Genomic DNA, 13516 nt, shown 5'->3' with positions numbered 1-13516 from the left:
TTTAATTTAAGATAATTTATTCCTATTTTAATAATAATCTGCTTTAAGTCTTTGGTGCATTTATGGAGCCAAATAAGTTCACTAGTTTACTTTTACATCACTAAGAACATATTTTTATATTTTTGTTTGTTGATTAAATCATATTGGAACAAATTGCAGACAAAACATATGTTCCTCCTCATGATCCACACTATGAGAGAAGTTCTTTGAGACGGGGACACCAAAGAGTCAACATGGCCACCCCTCATAAATCATAAAGTCAAGTCAAAAGGATTGCCAAAGGGCACACAGGCAGTGTAAACACCACTCAGAGATCATTGCAGATACTGAATACATGCAGAAATACCTTTTACCTTACTATTGTTACCTCTAACAAATAAATGAATAACTTCACACTGTGTTTTAGGATGTGTTATGAAATGTTTTATTTTTTTTTTTATTACAGAGGTTTGAAGTTGTGCCAAAACTTACCCAACTAACGGATATAAAGTAGGTCAGGCATCAAAGGGAGCCCTGAACTTCTGAAGTCCTAGATAATCTTTTACACACCATATATTGTCCATATCTGTGTTGGTTCTGTGTGTCGTGTGTGTGCGTTCAGGGTTGTTTTCTGCTTTTATCGTCCTGGCTCAACTTGTGTCTTTGCAGTAAATAAAGCCTCTCTGTAGTTGATAGTTTATGAGCGTCTATGTGAGCCAAATCCAACTAGTTTCACTCTGATGTGACTCACAACCAGCATGTTAACTCAAATCACTGCTGGCAAAGGATTTGGTCACTCTTTTTTTTCTTTTTTCCTGCATGTCAGTAAAAAAAAATAAACACACACACAGAGTGGCTTTAAAGCTCATGGAGATTTCACGGTAAGTGTGGCCAGAGGAGATGCTGTGTGCAGCTCAAACAGCCTCTTCTATTAGATTATATTTGCTTCCTGTTTGCAGCAGTACTCTCTGATCTCACCAGCAAACAAGGCTGCATGTGTGTGTCAGTGTGTAAAGAAATTACGTCTATGTTCATGTATACTTTCAAACAAATCCGGAATAATTCAAGGTATGACTGATATTAAATAAAACATATGTCAGGTTATTATTTGTATTATTTTAATTAAATAACTAATAACTACGACATTTTAATGAGAAAATTGGGAAAATTTGTAGAATAAATAAAATGACAAGAGATAGTGTTAAGCAATGTGTTCCTATCCACAAAATAATTTCCATTACACTGTTTACATCCACATTATCATTTATTTTGATTAATCTAATAACAAACCTTTGGCCTATACCTCAGGGTTGAGGACAAAACCCAGTATTTTGATTGGAAATCAGCCATTACTTAAGCAAAGTCATCAAGTTAACATGTCAGTGAGTTTGGAAATTTTAGGCTCTGTATTTGAAACCTAATCTAACCTATTGATCTCTAAAATGTGTGTACTTGTCATTTCCCATTGCAATTTGTTGATAATCATTTTGCCCAAATTAAAAATAAAAAGTCTCCATCTGTGTTAACAGATGGGCCAAATTTGTATCGCTCTTGTTTTATTATTATTATTATTTTTTTAAAGTGTACTAGAACATAACCAAGAAGATTGTTGTCTTCTTGAGGAGGGTCTGAGTAGCTAAGAGCTGATGTGGCAGACAATGACAATGTCTGAGGAATCTGCCTGGACTTACTGGTATTGCTGGCAGTAAAATCCTTTTGCTCAGACAAAACAGCAGCTTGATATATACTCAGATAAATATTGAAAACTTTCAGCACTGCACTTTCCAACGTATGTCAGTCTGGGCGTAATGCTACATTATTTCACTTTTCACATGTGGCAGAGGTCATTACAAGTCTTTCCTTTGTAATCTTTTAAAAGTACTTACCTTCAACCAAGCCCATGGAAATTTTAGATATGATAAAGTATCCATTAGTTTAAGCAACAGCATGTAAAGGCAATAAATGATCTACTTGGGTGTCATATAAAAGAAATGTGTTCATCTTTCCAGCAGAGTAAAAGCAGCCTGAGCTTCCTGGTGGTCCACTCCGACACCCTGCTGAGACACTTAGTGCTGTTTAACTTTAATTTGCCAGCCAGCTGTAAATCCTGGAAACCAAATATTGGGGCCTGCATTAAACAAGCCATGATCCGACAGATTGACATTTTCTCTCTCCAGCATGTCAGCAAGCTGAGTAGCTCACTTCCAACCTCCCCTCCTCCCCCGCCCCCCCAACAAAAACAGGTGAACATTTCACACACACACACACACATTAAACACAAAGGATTTAATTCAATTACATGCATATGTATGGTGCTATTAATCAGCACTAATTTCACATTTGATTCTGATCACACATCTGCTTAAACGGACAGACACCTAGAAAACAAATGATGCCCTGTTCATTAAGATTAATACGATACTCTGTACTAATTTAACTAATCAGTTTTACACAGCTGAGGCAAGGCAGCAGAGGATGCCAACAACAGCCCCCTTCCCTATGCATCACCTCACATGCTGATTTGCTGCCATCGGACACACAGTCTGTTTCTGAACGTTGGGCTTGTCTTCACCTCCACACCTCTGCCTCCTTCCTCCACCTGTATTCACCCCCTCACTCCACCCCTACTCCAAACAGACCGTCGCTCAACAGTTTGCACAATTCCACAACGCACCTGTGTGTGTGTTGTCTGAGTGTGTGTGGTGGGTGTGCAAATGTTAACAGCTTGAATTGTTGCAAACACATCAAAGGCTGAGTTTGGACAAGGTGGAGTGATTCATTCAGTATTGCATCATTAGTTTGAAAAAAAAAAGTGGATCGCAAAAGCAGAATTTTCTTGCAGAAGACCATTTGAAAAAATACCAGAAAATACCAGAAACTTCCCTATTGCTTACCACTGCTGTAGGAGCCCAAATCGAGTTTGTCAGTAATTATAAATATCTTGGTTTTATTCTAGATAATGAACTCTCTTTTAAAAATCACATAGCAAATCTACTACGGACATTGAAAATGAAAATTGGGTTTTATTATCAAAATGGATCTTGTTTTACACTCAAAGCTAGAAGAAAATTGGTAGCAGCGACATTCCTGCCACTTTTGGATTATGGAGATGTTCTATATATGAATGCTTCGACCAAATGTCTTCAATCATTAAATACTGTGTATCATTGCGCTTTAAGATTTATAACCGGTAGTAGACGTCTGACACATCATTGTGATTTGTACGCAAAAGCTGAATGGCCTCCTTTAAGTGTACGGAGAAACAATCATTTAATGATCTTGATGTATAAATCTTTACTCGGTCTAACCCCAGCATATTTATCCACTCTCCTACATAGAACTGTCAGTTTTCGTTCTCTTCGCTCCAATAACATTATTCTTCTGCATGTCCCACGCTTTCGAACTGAAAAAGGGAAGCAGGCATTCAGTGTGTTTTGCCCCCACAGCGTGGAATCAGTTGCAGTCTGAACTTAAGATGTCGGAAATGATTTCACTGGACTTATTTCGAGCAGTTCTTAAAGATAGGCAACAAGATTCTATGAAACAGTGTCATTGTTTTTAAATTGTTTTTATTGTTTTATACTTGTGCATATGTATTAATTGTTTTTATCTTGTAACCAGGTTGCTATGTATTGCAAATTTTTTGCTCAGGTCCCTCTTGAAAATGAGATCTATATCTCAATGGGGTTTACCTGATTAAATAAAGGAATATATACTATATTTGCTAAAAGAAAAAAGTCTATTAACTAAGTTCAGAAAAAATCTAAACAGGAATTTTGAAAGACCTTAAAAATTGAAGATTTAATGAGAAGAGCTTCTCATGTTTTAAGAGTTTTCCCATCAACAACATCTGAACAATGTGGACAACCTAAGGTATCGATATTGACTCAAGTTTCAATATTTCACATCAATAAGTTGATAAGAAGTTGGTCATCCCCAACCCTTTTGAGAAACTCAGGACCAGCCACTGGAAGAGGCAGGACACATGTTAATAAACTATAATAATAAATTAAATACTAAAACACTTTGCTCTTAGGTCTGCTATTTCACACAACTCCTCATATTACGCTAAGTTGCACAGCCCATCTTTTCATTCTCGTTGTGAGACAACAGAGCACTCAACCACCTGAACAGCAACACGTGTGATAAAAGTAAAAGGAGGCACTGCAGGTGTGTGGGGTTAAATTCCTGATGTAAGACGATAATCAAACAGATAACATCAAAGTATCAAAGCCCGCAGTAATGTGAGTGGAAACAACATCCTTTAATAGCCTGTTTGATAGCTATGGCTCTCTAGGACCAAGCTTGTCTTGTGTTTTACCTGAGTGGATCTTATCACGCCATCCTGTGTCCTCAAACATTTACTCCATTGGATTCGCGTTCCAGAAAGGGAAAACTAAAAAAATAAAAATGATTAAGGTCTTTAGAGAACTCAGATCCGTGTGAGAAACATAGATTATCACAATAATGTTTCTCCGTCACCCTCAAAGACCGTAACAAAACACACACACCACAGTTTACACAGCTTTTTCCCCTTTTATTCGTACATATTGCATCAGTGTTGCTACTTCAGCTGTATTTTACATTTTTAGGTTTGAAAACAAACAAATCCCATCTCACTAATGGGGGGGACCATAAACAGGAAAATTTCTGAAGACCAATTTGGGGGGGTCGGCAAAGTTACAGTGAAATGTAATGTAAAATGTGTTTAAAAACTTTTTAAACCACATTCAAGCTGCAGGACCAAAACTGATTAGCTAGTAATGCACATCAAATGTGTTTTTCTAAGTAAGCAACCCGTTGAGAAGTAAAACTAAAATTCAAATGTTGCTTAGATATGAGTTTTGTTCAGTCTGACTGATCTAATCTCTGCTACACATTTACAAAAAATGTAACGTTCTAAATAAAAAAGCTTTAATGAGTAACTACTCTTAATAAAATTCCTCATAAACATTGATTTATTGTAATTCCTCTCAATACAAGTTATGGGGTGTTTAAATTATAACTTAAGTTGCTTTATTTTTAAGCTTTTTTTTTGTTTACCATGTCCTGGATGACTGAGAAACAGCAGGTAGATAGAAATGAATATCTGGGGGGGGGGGTATTATAACTTAAACGTAACACTTAAAGCACCAGGGTTTATATAGAAAAATATTCAGATTTCATTTTGTGGTTTTAAAGGCTCTACATCCAAAACCTGCTGAAAACAATTTGTTGATGTTCAAAATGAGCATCAGGAGGGGGAAGAAAAACAATTTTATGTGACTTTGAGCATTGATGGTGATTATTGCCAAACAATGCAACATGTGAATGGGTTCTTTGTTCTCCTATGGCCCCCACAGTCAACAGACCTCAAATTAATCAAGCACTTTTGGGATTTAAAGTTGCATATTCTGGGTGTGCAAATGACAGTTTCAGCAACTGAATGATAGTTTTTGCTTCGGTACAATAACAATCTAAAAAAAAAATTCTAATTTTGAGGGAAGCCATTATCTTATAGGTTTAGAGAAAAATTTCTGAGTAAATGCTTCTGAATCTGTTGTGAGAAACAGAAAAGCAACAAAGAGTCCAACCTGGTACTTGGAAGGTACCAAGTAAAAAAAAAAGAGTGTTAATAAAATCAAATAGCTTAAATTAAATTATTTCTTCATCTTGCTAAAGCAGTGTATCGGCATTTGATTTCTTCTATTAGTCACGCGTCCAATAATGAACACTTCAATGCTCATTTTTATTCAAATTATGTGGCTTTAAGTTGCAGCAGCATCAGAAACACCTGACATGGAAAGTATCCTTGGTCCCCAGAGACTCTTTCCTTTTTTAGCATGCGGCGGGTTTGCTTTTTGACAAAGAAAATAAACTGATGATTTGCTGGAGCAGTGCTCTGACCACAGAGTGAGATTAAAAGACTTTATGGACACAGTTATTTATTTTATTAAACTCTGCATCAGTCCTGTTTTGTAGACCTCAAGACTTCACTCGTCTTTCACTTAATCCTTTGTGTAGAAACATCTGAAGCGTACACAGCTGCATCTGACAGCGCAGTCACAACGAGGCCTTTGTTTTCCCTGAGCAAACACACACACACACACACGTCCGCATTTGCACACACAGAGCTGTAAGACGGAAACAGCTGAAGGATGTAATAGGGCAGATGAGGATCATGGGGTTGCAGTTTGGTTTGGTTCAGGCTGAATGTTTGGCAGCTGCAAGACAAAAGACGTGCTATTAAAACTTCTGCCTTCTCGCCTCCAGCTCGCTCTGTACTCAAACTTGTTTTGTCACTCACTGCCAGCTTCAAGGAACCAAAGTCTTGTGATTTTATCAACAATCATCTAGTGATGAAAAACACTTTTTTTTATGTGTGAACCTCTTCAGGGTTCACACAACAGGAACATCATTGTGATTCTGCTTTCTTTGAATCTCTACTCTCATCCAGTGGTACACACACCTCAATTACCCATACGAATTAAAGTTGGTTACTTTTTTTATTGTTCTTCTTTTAAAGCAAGCACACACATGTGCACCCCCTTAAGCCTTGTGGGTGTTTTTAACCTACAGATGGTTAGCTTACATCTTCTGCTCCTGCCTTCTTCGGGGAGTAAACACATAGCTTTGTCCACACACACATATTCACAGAAGCTATAGGTAACTATAAATCACTCATACGCCACAGCCATATGCTCATACCTGTCTGTAAAGAGGAAACACAAACACAGGTGAGCTCCTTGCATTCCTTCAACTTGAAAACCTGACAGACATACAGATTGGGAGGCAGACACAGAGAGGGGTTGAACGCCAATCTCCCCCCATCCTTCCCAAATCCAGCTGTGAGTGCCTTCCTCTCTTTTCCTCCCTCTCTGCTCCCATCTCTTCCCCTTGGGATAGAGAGCGCTCACGGAGAGGCAGATGGGTGGAATGCATAATACAGAGACGATTTTGGGGGGCTGGGATGATTTTTGTCTGAGTGTGTGTGTGGGCGTGCGTGGGCGTGTGCGTGCATGTGTGTGTGTGTGTCGTCTCTCTGTTGGGACTAGGCTGCAAAGTCATTATAGATCTAATGGTTGTGTTTTAGACGCCTGCACCGTGTCAATCTCATTTGAAGTGCAAAAGCCAGATAAGTGTGAAACGCTTCATTCCTCACACTCAGTGCACTCTGTCACAACTTTGAAACCTGCATGTAAATAAACACAAGCTGTCTGTTGGGGCGGGGGGACATTCACCATTAACGGGAATTTTTTAAGCTCACAGTTGACTGTGTTGTTGTTCTCAGACGTGGTTGTTCTGCTTCCTCGATCATGTAGACCTCATGTAGATTTTTATTTCCCTAATTACTCTGATTACAGCAAAGTATCATAATGCCGTGTAATTTGCAATCCATTGTAACCTAACAAGGCCTCCTCAGGCATAGGTAATGGATTTTGGAAAGACAAGCTGAGCTGAGGCATGACTAATTTAAAATGGGTAAGTATAATTAAAGACTTTTCACTAGAAGAAGATTCTGTATCTCACCAGCGCAGCTGCTGGGATGATACGCTGTTGTTTAATGTTTCTGCATAAAAATCAGATTGGCATTATCTGATCCGATTAAAAGCACTTAATTCCTGTCAAAGATCACTTCATTTATGCACCAAAATTACCACACTTGCTTAAAGTATTGGTAAACTTATCAAAGCAGTTGCGGTGCTGTTATATCATGAAACATTTAGCTAGTACTTTTAACAACAACACTGCAGGTTGCTAATAGATCCTCACTGAGGACTTCTACATAAGTCAGCAGAAATTATTTCTATCATATAGCTTTAAATTACACCAAAGCAACTAAAACTTTGGTGTATTATCCAGTAAAGATAGTTTGTAAAAATAATTGCAGAAGGCAATCAGTCAACCTGAATACCAACAAAGCCATACTATGCCACAAGACACCAAGGCATTCCAAATCTAGCCAAACAGTGCCATGAGACATCAACGGTACCAAACAATACCCTACCCCAGTATACTAAAGCATAAAATGGCACACAACACTAAACGATGCCCTACTACACTGTGCCACATCATACCAGTACAATACTCAATCATGCCATGTAATGCAGGAGTTTTTACCAGACTTATGCATTGTAAAAGCTGAATCTTGGACCCAAAACCAATTATGTGCCTATAAAAGAGACTGACTATAAATTGCTGTGAGTCACAGAACAAGATCCCAGTGAATCACTGAAAACTACATTTATATATTCGAAGCACATGTCCACACCGCATCCACTCATTTAAAAGTCTTGTAGCAATTTGCAGAGTTGGTGAAACCTTGAGTGCTGAATCCTTCCCAAGGACACTTCATCAAGTAATGGGGCAAGCTGGAGTCTGTACTGAGTCGAATTACCTAATCAGCAGACAACTGCAGAATTTGAGAAAAACTGATATTCATTATGGAAACAAAGAGGAGAACTTTCACACTCTAAAGAACACCCAGCAGAACTTTAAGTGACACTGAACATGGACACAAACACCAGGGAGTTATGAACAAGGTGGAAGAAATGTTGCATTAAGAGGAGTGGCATGGTTTAGGCTGATGTACAGCTGAGAACAGAGTGTGAGAACAATGAAGACAAGAACGAACATGAGAAAGTTGGCAGGTTGCTGCTCTCAGAAGATTCATTAAGCTTGTCTAAAACGCTGCCCGTAAATATGCCTGCACAGTTCTTTTGTGAGCACACACAAACATACATAAACATACGCACATTAGCGTGAATGGCTGCAGGTGTAAGGAGCTCTGTCTGCTGACAGGTAACACAGTCGGGACAGAGGGATTTGGAATCACACTGTGAAGACAGCAGGTGGCATATCTCCAAACAGCTTCCTCAGGAATTAATGTATTCAGCATTTAGTTGTGAGCTTTGCAAAACAAAGGATCCCAAGCCTTGAATTAGACATTTATCTTGTCTAAATACCACTGAATATTTTATGAACAATGTAAGTTTTATTAACAATATAATAGCAAGTAGAAAATTGTTTAAGACATTTTCTAATTGTCTAATTCTGTAAGAAACCTTCGAAAATGAGATGGTGGACTTGACAAATGTAGACGGTAATATTCTTAGTGATTATAGATTTTAAAACTTTAAAACACAGTTTGGGATTTGTAAAATCTTTAGAGTACTCTTTTTGTAAAAAGCAAATAATCAAAATAGGTTTTTAGTTTTTCCAATATACAGATTTATTAAGAAAATTCAAATATCCAGAAAAGCCTTTTCCTGTTATCATCTAATAATGTGCACTGGGCTTAGTGGGAAGCCAGAACGTTTCTCCTGCTTACTGTAGACAGAAACAATCCTCACTGGGATAAAAAGCTCCTGAAATGTTGTTCAGCGATCAGTAACAGCAAACACCATGTTATCACAGGTAAAAGCTTGAACTGGGGGAATCAGTTTGTACACAACAAACACTTCTTCTTCTTCTTGCCCTGTCTGAATAAATCAGCCTGGTATTTGTTTGTTTAAGGTGAAAAGCTTAGGATGAAAAATGACTAGCAGATGATGAAACAATCTGAAATCTATGATGCAAGCTGTGCAAGCAGGAAAGGGCTTTTGTGTGAATGTGTGCACATGATTGCATGCATATGCATGTTCCCCTTGGCATGGAGTGCTGTGTGTCTGGGCTCTGGGCGGTGTGTAAATCCCAGCGTTTAGGAGGCAGACAGAATAACCGTCTGAGTCCGCAGCTGTTCTCACAGCTCTGTCTCTGCCTTCTCGCTCAAAAGACGCGCTCGCTTTGCACACACTAGGACACATGGAGACTTTAAGGCATGAAGACACAAGCACACAGAGAGCTTTCTGTCGATGAATAGAAGGCCTTCTTTACAGGAAGCAGGCCAGAGAGCCAAGAGGCATCCCCCAGATGCAGCCTCTCATCCCAGAAAGGATCTCAGAGGGAGATGGAGAGGAGCTCCACACCAGCAGCTGGAAGCTTGATGACTGTTCCATGTGTTCATGTCTCACTGGAGATCCATAAACTTTGACCATGACGGCCTCGGGCGCATTGTGTGTGCGTGTTTGTGTGTGTGTTCTCACAAAGTCAGAAAAAGGCGGAAAATAACATATGTGAACACGTATGTTTTAGAGGAATATTGCATTTCCTCTTCACCGTCATCTGTTCAGCACAAAACATGCATATTGATTTTTTTGGTTCCATAAACACATACAATTATTTCATCTGATAGACCAACAGAAGGTGGATTAATCAATACACCATTACTAAAAGAAAGTGACAAGAAGTCCGGTGAGGAGTTTATCAAAAGAAATAGGGTGGTGCAGCAAACATGTTGAGGAAGATGCTGTGATCAGAAGACATCAAAGTTGAAGTTTTTGGCCAACAGCAGGAAAAGAGAAGATGGATGGAGCTAATTAATGGGCAATATTGGGAAGGAAACCAATTAATCCAGGTTCACACTGTGAAAATATTCTCTGTCTTTTCCCAAATATGCTGTCAAAAAACAGTCATGAGAAAATATCTGGTTGTGAGCTTGAATAAATGATTTGTCGTCAATTAGATTCACAAACACACACACTGTTGATTCAGCGCTCTGTAACAAAGATGAACTATGACAGACATTGTAATGTTTTGCCTTGCCATGAGCATGTTTTATTTCTTTTTTGCTCCCTCCTTTCAGCATCCAACTCTTACAACATGGACATTAAAGCTGCAGTATGTAACTTTTATGAAAAATATGTTCTTTACATATTTACTAAAACTGTCACTGTGTCGTGGCAATAAAAACAGATAATAATCTGTGAAGAGATCAAACCATCTGGCCTTTTCACCATCAACCTGCTCTCATCTACACAAATACACAGCTTGACCAGAAACCACGAATCAGTCAACTGGAGGGTCTTGGCGCTGTCAATCTCCCTGGTGGTAGCGATGCTCACACCCTCAGCCTTTCTCTCTGCTGCTCTGCATTTCCTTCCTGACAACCATGGATGCTCAGGCTAGTTAGCATGGCCACCGATGACGGCGGATAAGAAGTTTTCCTGGAACTGTAAGTTGTTTGGCCACCATTAGCACATTTAGCAGGGCATACACAAGGTAGATTAACAGAGCTAAGACCTTCCTCCTGGTCCTGATCGGTTGTTTTTGACCCAAAAAGGTGCATTTCAAGATGGCAATAGTAGCTCTGGCTGCAGCTTTAACACCAGTAAAACACTATTTTGAGCTGGACTAAAACTTCGGTTAGATCTTTCTGAACTGATTTTTGCTGTATAGCTGCAAGTTTTGCAGTCTGACATCTTCACAACAAATTCTGCAAAGTTAAATCAACACTAAGCTATGAGCCTATTTGGTCCTTATCAGAATTGGTTTTAATTTAACTCTTACAGAGTTATTTAAAAAATAGTTTGAGTAACTTTAACTTTTTCAAGTGTTAAATTATTCAATTTCTTGTTGAAATAACTCTGAAAAGAGTTAAATTAACCCCAATTCTGATAAGGACCAAATAGACTCAGCATAGTGTTGATTTTACTCTGCAGAAATATACATTGTGACTCAGGTTACCATTAAGATTTTAGAATGTTAAACCTGCAAGATATGACAGAGTCAAGTTCTGTACAATCGTAAAAGTCATATAGTCTGGCTTAGAGGCAAATGACTTGAGAGTGAGGTGGTGGGTTCCCTGCCAGCAGGACAATAGACAGGAAAATAGCAGACTCATGTTGATGGAGGGATGACTTATTTAAATAGACTTACCAAACCGAGGACCAGGAAGGAAAGGAACAGCCGAGGCGTATTAATGTTTTTGTAACAATTTAGTTTCTTAATGCCACAGAGGCATGTTCAACTTTCCTAATTTAGAGGGACGTTTCTACACAAACACATTTTGTACACACAGTGGCAGCTCAGTTTATAATTTCACCTCAACTTTCTTTGAGATGAGCCGGTTGGCACTTTTCTTTTTTCCTGCTTTCAGTGGGGAACTCAGCTGTGGCTTCGGGATCATGGGACTATGTTTCCGTGACAACCAGACATCATCTCTGAATGATGTCTGCTAAAGAAAACAGACTGAATAATTTAGATAGATCCCTTTTTAAACAGCATGCCAATTCACATCAGTGGCCACAGACACCACCACCGGCACCCCGCAGACAGGCCCACCCAGGCTGGGGGAGAATCGACTAATAACACAGTTACTACTGGAGGCAGTAAGATCCTGATACATCTGCATTCAGACCAGAGCTTTGTCTGTATTGGCAATACTCCAAATGTGTTTGATGTTGTTGAATTGGTAAAAAAAAAAAAGAGTCCAGAAGCAGCTACAGCAGGAAACATCAACTAATTAAAGCTCAGATTGGTTTGTTTGGTTTTTAAGGCTTTTATTTAACTGGGAGGACCAGTTAAATAAAAGAGGCACATGGATCCTGATCAAAATTCAAAAGATATCATCCATCAGAGGTAATCCTCACATATGATCACATTTTTCTCCATTTAAAACCAAACAGCAGTAACAGCAACAGTCTCTGAGCATTTATCAGCATTATGCATCAAAAGATTATATGAGGTATGTTTACTTCATGAAGACTGATTGTTTTTTAACCAAGGTTATAGAAAGTAGAGCATATGCAAATCTGATAGCTGATCTAATAGGAAATCACACTTTGTTTCTTTGATGTTTGTTTCTCTTCTATTTGACATCATTAAATAATACAAGTGCATTAATATTGTAAGCTAACATCAGGAATATGGAGGTGATTCAATGAGCAAAGTTTTATGAGCAAAACTTTGCTCTTAAATCCAGAGTTTTATATTTGTATGAAATAAGAAAAACGCCAAGAAAGCCAGAGATATACCTGAACAGACGTCACTCACAGATGCTGCTGATGGCTGATTCACATAGAACTGAATGTTTGCACACATGATTCATCCTGCTTTCCTCATTTCTCTGGTGTTTGGAAATACTCAGACACCATTGTGTCTGCATGCATTAATCATTGTGTGTGTGTGTGGGTATGGAGCTGCGTGGGTGTGCATGTGCGTGTGTTCCAGTGTGTCCTCCCAATACTTCACAAGAAAGCTCACACACGCACACACCCCCCCGCACACACCAGTATGTCTTCTTTCACAAGGACTTTACATCGACTTCTATTCATTTTTCATTCATTTCTACAGCCTAACCCTGACGCTTATGCTAAACTAAACTTAAACTCAGTTCATACCTTGGCTCTAATCACAACCCCTAACCCTAAAACAACACGACTTCTTCCTATAAGAAACACTGGGTTCTCTCAAAGTAAGCATTTGTTGTAAAAATGGGCCTTACAAGGTAAGAAATGCTAAAACACACACACAAGAATACACACATGCACACACCCAATCACCAGAGGACTGAACTGAATAATGTGGCAGGTTAGGGAAAGACCCTTACAGAATAGATTTTGTTTTTGTTCCACCATTTCTTAAGTTATTTTTCTTATTCCTTTAGAAGTCTTTATGGAACATCACATTTATAACAATGTATACATGTATCGCTTTCAAGCAGAGAAACACTGGAACA

The sequence above is a fragment of the Xiphophorus maculatus genome, chromosome 12 (genome assembly GCF_002775205.1).
Source record: "Xiphophorus maculatus strain JP 163 A chromosome 12, X_maculatus-5.0-male, whole genome shotgun sequence".
Taxonomy (NCBI): Eukaryota; Metazoa; Chordata; class Actinopteri; order Cyprinodontiformes; family Poeciliidae; genus Xiphophorus; species Xiphophorus maculatus.
The sequence above is the reverse complement of the archived record's forward strand: the minus strand, read 5'-3'. Positions refer to the sequence as shown.